This window comes from Manis pentadactyla, chromosome 19, assembly GCF_030020395.1.
Source record: "Manis pentadactyla isolate mManPen7 chromosome 19, mManPen7.hap1, whole genome shotgun sequence".
NCBI lineage: Eukaryota > Metazoa > Chordata > Mammalia > Pholidota > Manidae > Manis > Manis pentadactyla.
The window spans coordinates 5,422,416-5,428,415 of record NC_080037.1 but is presented as its reverse complement, the minus strand read 5'-3'; positions in this window follow the sequence as shown (position 1 = coordinate 5,428,415).

The window sequence follows — 6,000 nt, the reverse complement described above, 5'->3', positions numbered from 1 at the left end:
TAGCGGCTGCCGCCCAGCCCCGTCTCCCTCCGGACCAATCCCGAGCCTCGGAGGCCCCGGCGGGCGGGGAGCGGGGGGCCCTTCCCTGCGGCTGCAGCCCGGCGACCCCAGCGGCTCCCAGCCCGCCGCTCCCGCCCCGCGCGCACCCCGCAGCCTCTGGCCGGCCGCGGTGCAGGCACGGAAGCCCGGTGCCCGGGGACGGCTCCCGGCCCGGCCCAGGCGTAGGGTGTCAGGGCTGCCAGGGCCCCTGGGGAGCACTTCGCCCACCTTGCTTCTCAGTGCGGGGGACTGAGGTTAGCGAAGTCCAGGGGATGGGTGCCAGTACCTCCCACCCGCCAGGCACGCAGCTGCGCTCCCGGAATTCAGAGAAAGCCACCCCCTGCCCCCCACCTCAGGACCCCAAACATCGTATCAGTACCGTGTAAGTGTGCAAGAAGCAAGCCACCGAGGGGTGCCCAGGATGCTGTGAGCTTTCAGGGCCGCCAGAGAAGGTTTGGGGGAGGAAGTAACCCCTGAGCTGAGTGATGGGAGACACAAAACACCTCACACAATTCTAACCACTAGTTTTACCCCCCCCCCACCCGCAACCCAACAAGTTCCCCGAATTCTCTAAATGCCTTCTGACTGTTCTTTACTAGGTTAGCAATTATTTGCCCTTCCCCCTGCTCCACCCCCAACCCCACTCCAACCCCTGCCGCCCACCCCCATCCTGGACGGGCTTGTCTTCCCGTCCCCTTCAAACTTTTCCTGCCTCCTATCACTCAAGGATTATTTCCACCATAAATATACCTGACCTATGTTTCATCCTGCCGGGACCCAAGGGGCTGGTCAATTAATGTGTAAATGAAAATGCCTAAGGGGTTGGCAGGAGTCCAGGCTAAAAATAAGCCACATTGAATAATCTGGGAGAAAAAGCTCTAAATTTGAAATTAAAGATGATTCTCATAATGTTCCCTGTTACCTGTAATCATTTCTTTTAAAATGTTGATGGGGGCCTGTTATTGGCTTATAAAGTCAATATAGTGTATTAAGACCTGATGTTCTAAATTAAATAAATAGGATATTATAGACAAATAGCCAAGTGCCCTGCATGAAAGAATTAGGGATTGTTTTTTGTAATTTTTGCTTTACTTACCAATATGTGTGTCATTAGATAAATTGTATTTCTTACTCAAAGTCTTAATCGAAAATCACAGAAGCTGCAGCTCTATGCCACACATTTGTTACCAAAGAGCCCTGTCATATCCACCTTTGTACCCTGATGCTGTGCTTCACCCCAGCAAACCAATGAATCTGAGTGATGGAAGCCTTAGTGTCCATAGAGACGAGAACGCTGCTGTTCTCATAGTGGGAGTATAAAACTAGCAGAGAAGACTCCTTGGGCAAGAGCCTAAATTACTGATTGGTACCCACAAGGCCTACAATAGAGAGTAATAGAGATAAAGCCCACGTTAAGGTAGAGCCATGCAGGGTGATGGGGTGATGCGTCTCGACCAGGGCTGAGATCAAAGCAGGTGTCTGACCGTCCCAGAGAGTTCATGTGATGGGTACTCTTCAGGAATCAAAATGACCTCAACCATACTAAGAGATGGACTAGCAAAAGAGTGCAAAATGCAGTCAGTGGAAAGGAATATTAACCCAGCACAGATTTGTTTTTAAAAGCTTTGTAAAGATGGGAAAGCCGGGGAGCATGTAAAAGAGCTCATTGTATTAGAGTTCTCCGGAGAAACAAAACATGCATATGAGTGTATATATGTATATTTATGCATACATATACTTACATTTATATATGCATGTATATTTATATGTATATATATATAAATCAAAACACATAATTACTCTATACCTTTTATGAATCCAATGTATGTGAAGATATTTAAAATGATCTGGCCTCTGATTTTTTATATATATATGTGTGTATATATATATACACACATATATATGTATATATATTATTGTATATATATAGTATATATATGTATATATTAAAAATATATATGTATATAAAATAATATACATATATAAAATATATATATATGAAAGATTTAACACTCTTGATAAAAACTTAGGACATTTGATATATCCTTAACAAGAATGTGTGTGTGTGTGTGTATATATATATATATGTGTGTGTGTGTGTGTGCATGTGTGTATCCAACATGCACATATGCACATATACATTACATTTCATTTTAACTTTGTGTAAAGAAAAAATATATATACACACATATATATGTAATATACACATGTATGTATATATTATATACACATACATACACACACACACACACACAAAGGAAATTACAGATCTAGTTTTAAAATCAGTGTTTTACTCAATAAGAAACACTAGAAAATTTCCACTAAAATCAGGAATAAGGCTGGTCTTCCCAATATTGTACTAGGGGTATTAGTGGTGTGACTACAGGCATAAGAATTGGTAAAGAAAAAGAAAAACCATCTCCTTTTGTGGAAGACATGACAGCAGTGCCTCAAATACCCTAGAAAATCATGATAAAACTAACCCAAATGATTTAAAAAATCATTAAGGTATCATAATATATAATGAACAATACATCAACTAGAGAATGTAATGATAGAGAAAATCCCATTTATAACAGAAGAAAAGGAAAATTAAATAGTTAGGGACAAACTTAACAAGGAATATATAAAACCCATACAAGAAAAATTTTCAAACACTGCTGGCAGACACCAAAGTTGACTCAAACAAATGGAAAGACATGCTTCTCCTTGGATAATATGACTCAGCATTTAAAAGATGTCAGTTCTCCTTAAATTAATTTATAAATTCAACACAACCCTCCTAAAAATTCCAGCAAGCTTTTTTTATGGAATTAGACAACTTGATATTAAAGTTCAACGTGCAAAGAATAAATATGCATGAATACCAGGACATTAAACACACTATGGCATTTGTACAATTAAAGCCATTTAGTGCTGGTATATGAATAGACAAATATACTGGAAAAACAGAATAGCTCAGAGATAGACCCAAGGACACATGAACATTTAGTGGATGATAAAGATATCTCAAAACACTGAGATCACAATAGACATAATAAATGGTGCTGGGACAACTGGTCTGCATTTTGAAGATGAAATTAGATGCATACCTCATATTCAAGAGGACGCTTCAAGTGAATTGAAGACCTAAATATACAAAATGAAACCCTACAGTACTAGGAGAAACATGTCCTCTTTAACCTCAGTGTAAGGTAAAGGCTTGCCAAACATGACTCAAAATCTGAAGACAGTAAAGGAAAAGATGGGTACATTTGACTGTGTAAAAAAAGAAGTCATGACAAGAATCCCGAAACAGAATCAAAAGAAAACTGGGAGAAAACTTGTAGCATGTATCACAAAGGGCTAATATTATCCCCAATATGTAACGAATTTTTAATAATTGAGGAGCAAAAGGGCAAAGGCCAATAGAAAAAGATAAGGAAAATATTGATTGTAGCTTTTCAGAAGTATCAGCCACGAGAAGCAAAGGAAACTGAGATGCCCTCATAGACTGGAGGAGCCGAAGAGGCTCAGGGCCCTGTGGGATCCTGGATTGGATCTAGGATTCGGGAAAGGACATCAGCAGGACAACTGGTACAATTCAAATAAGGTCTGTAAGTTAGTTAATGGCATTTTATCCATGTTAAATTCCTGGTTTGAATCACTGTGCTTGGTCATGTAAGTATTTAACATTAAAAGGAAGTTGGGTGATGGGTATACAGGAAGTCCAGAATTTTGTGACTTTTTCATGAACCCAAAGTAATTTAAAAATTAAAAATTAAAAAAATAAGTGCTTATATTTTCTCATATTAATCCAGTGTTTTGCAAACATATCCTCCTATGTTGTAGCTTATTATTTTACCTTGTTGGTGTATTTTGGTCTTGTCAAATTTACCTAGCTATTCCTTTATAATATGAAGTTTTTGCTTGTACATAAAAAAGCTTTCACTACAACAAACTCATAAAGATATTCTCCCATATTTTTGCTTAATAATTTGATTTTTGTCTTTTACAATTAAAGCAATTCAGTTCCCTTGAAACCAATTTTTGTTTATAGAATAAGATGGAGAAGTGTTAGCCTATTTTTGCTATATGTAGAATTATTTTCCCAACCTTATTTATTTTAGAATATCTTCACAATTGACCTGTGATACCACCTTTACTATAAATCATGTTTCCACATATACTTAGTCTGTTCTCTTCTATTGCACCACTTTAGTTGCTCCTATTCCTATACCAATGCTATGCAGTTTTGTTTATTATATATTTTTAATATATTGAAAACTGGTAGGGTCACCAAATTTTTTTTACCGTTTTCAAGATTGTTCAAATTGCCCACATACATAATCATTTGTCCACATAAATTTTAGGATCAGAAGTTCTTCTAAAAATCTTATTGAGATTTTGATTCCAAGCACATTGATTTAGATTACTTTGTAGAGGATTGACATCAGTAAGTTAAGTGAATATATCAGTTTATATCAATTTCCACACTGATGAGACCTACCTGTAAAGTTGAAATAACTCCCTTTTATTTCAATCTTCTTTATGCCCTTCGGTAAAGCTTAATAAATTCTTAATACATACTTCAGGTAGTTTTGTCCCTTGATACAACATGTTTTTAAAATTGTAATTTTAACTAGATCGAAGAAAAAAGCCTTTATGAAAAAAAGAAAATATTTTGAAAGAAAATAAAGGAGTATCTGCCTTTTTCCTTGTTTCTATTTCATAGAATGGTTTGTGTAAAAGAAAGACTATCTGTTCAGTAAAATTTTAGTAAGTAACTTGAAAAAAAGTAATTGGGTCTGATGGTTTTAAAAGAGCATGTTTTAGATTACCACTTTAATTTCACTAACAGCTATTATCTAACTTAATTTTATATTTTTTCTTGGGTCAGTTTTGGCAATTTGCATTTTCTGGAAAATTGTCTACTTCAGTGAGGTGTCCAGGTTTCTACTTACATCTCCAGATTTTTAAAAAAAAATCTCTACTTTGTATTTTAATGCCTCTTTACTCCTAGTACTATTTATTTTAAAAATTGTTATCTTGATTCATCTTTTCAGAAGATTACCCCACTTGTTAGTATTCTCAAAAAACTAATTTTTGTAAGTGATAAACATCACTTTTGTTTTTTTTATTTTACTAATTTTTGCTTCTATGTTATGGTTTTCTGTCTTCTACTTTCTTAATGTTGATTCCATTTCATGTAACTTTAAAATGAGTTTATAATTTAAATACTTGGTGAATTTATATCCCATTTTCCTTTCACTTGGAACTATAAATTGTCTTTTAAATACTATTTTAGTGATATTATACAACTGTTGATATACTTTTTGGTCCAAATATTTTATAGTTCTCATTACAGTATCCTTTTAGCCCATGATTTCTAAGAAATGTAGGTTTTTAGTTTTTGGATTTAACTTTCTGAAAGTACAATTTTCAAAGTAAAATTTTTTAGTTGTAGACTTGAAATTTAATTGCATTGCAGTCAAGATAATGTGGTCTGTAGATCTGAAATTCTGTTGAGATTTTTTGCTTATCAGTCAAATTTTGGTAAATAGTCCTCAGATACTTGGAAAAATGTTATTTTCTTTTTGCTGGATATAGGCAAGTTTCCACACATCTATTGTAACTGGTCATTTTATTCAGATCTTTTCCATGTTTACTCATTATGTCTATTTATCCATCAGTTCCTGATGGAGATGATTTAAAACTTCTCAAATAGCATGGATTTTTTTCATTTTTTCTAGTAACTGAGACAGTATTTGCTTTGTGTATAGAACTATATTGCTAAATGCCTATAAGGACATGTCACTCTACCTTTTAATTGAGCAGGTTTTAAAAAAATCTTTAATATTTGTCATTGTCTTTTTCAGTGAATTTTGCTCTAAAATCTATATTGTCTGTTAACATTGTTACATCACCCTTTTTTGGTTAGTAGTTGCCTGTGTCTTTTAAATTTTTTTAAATTAAAAAACA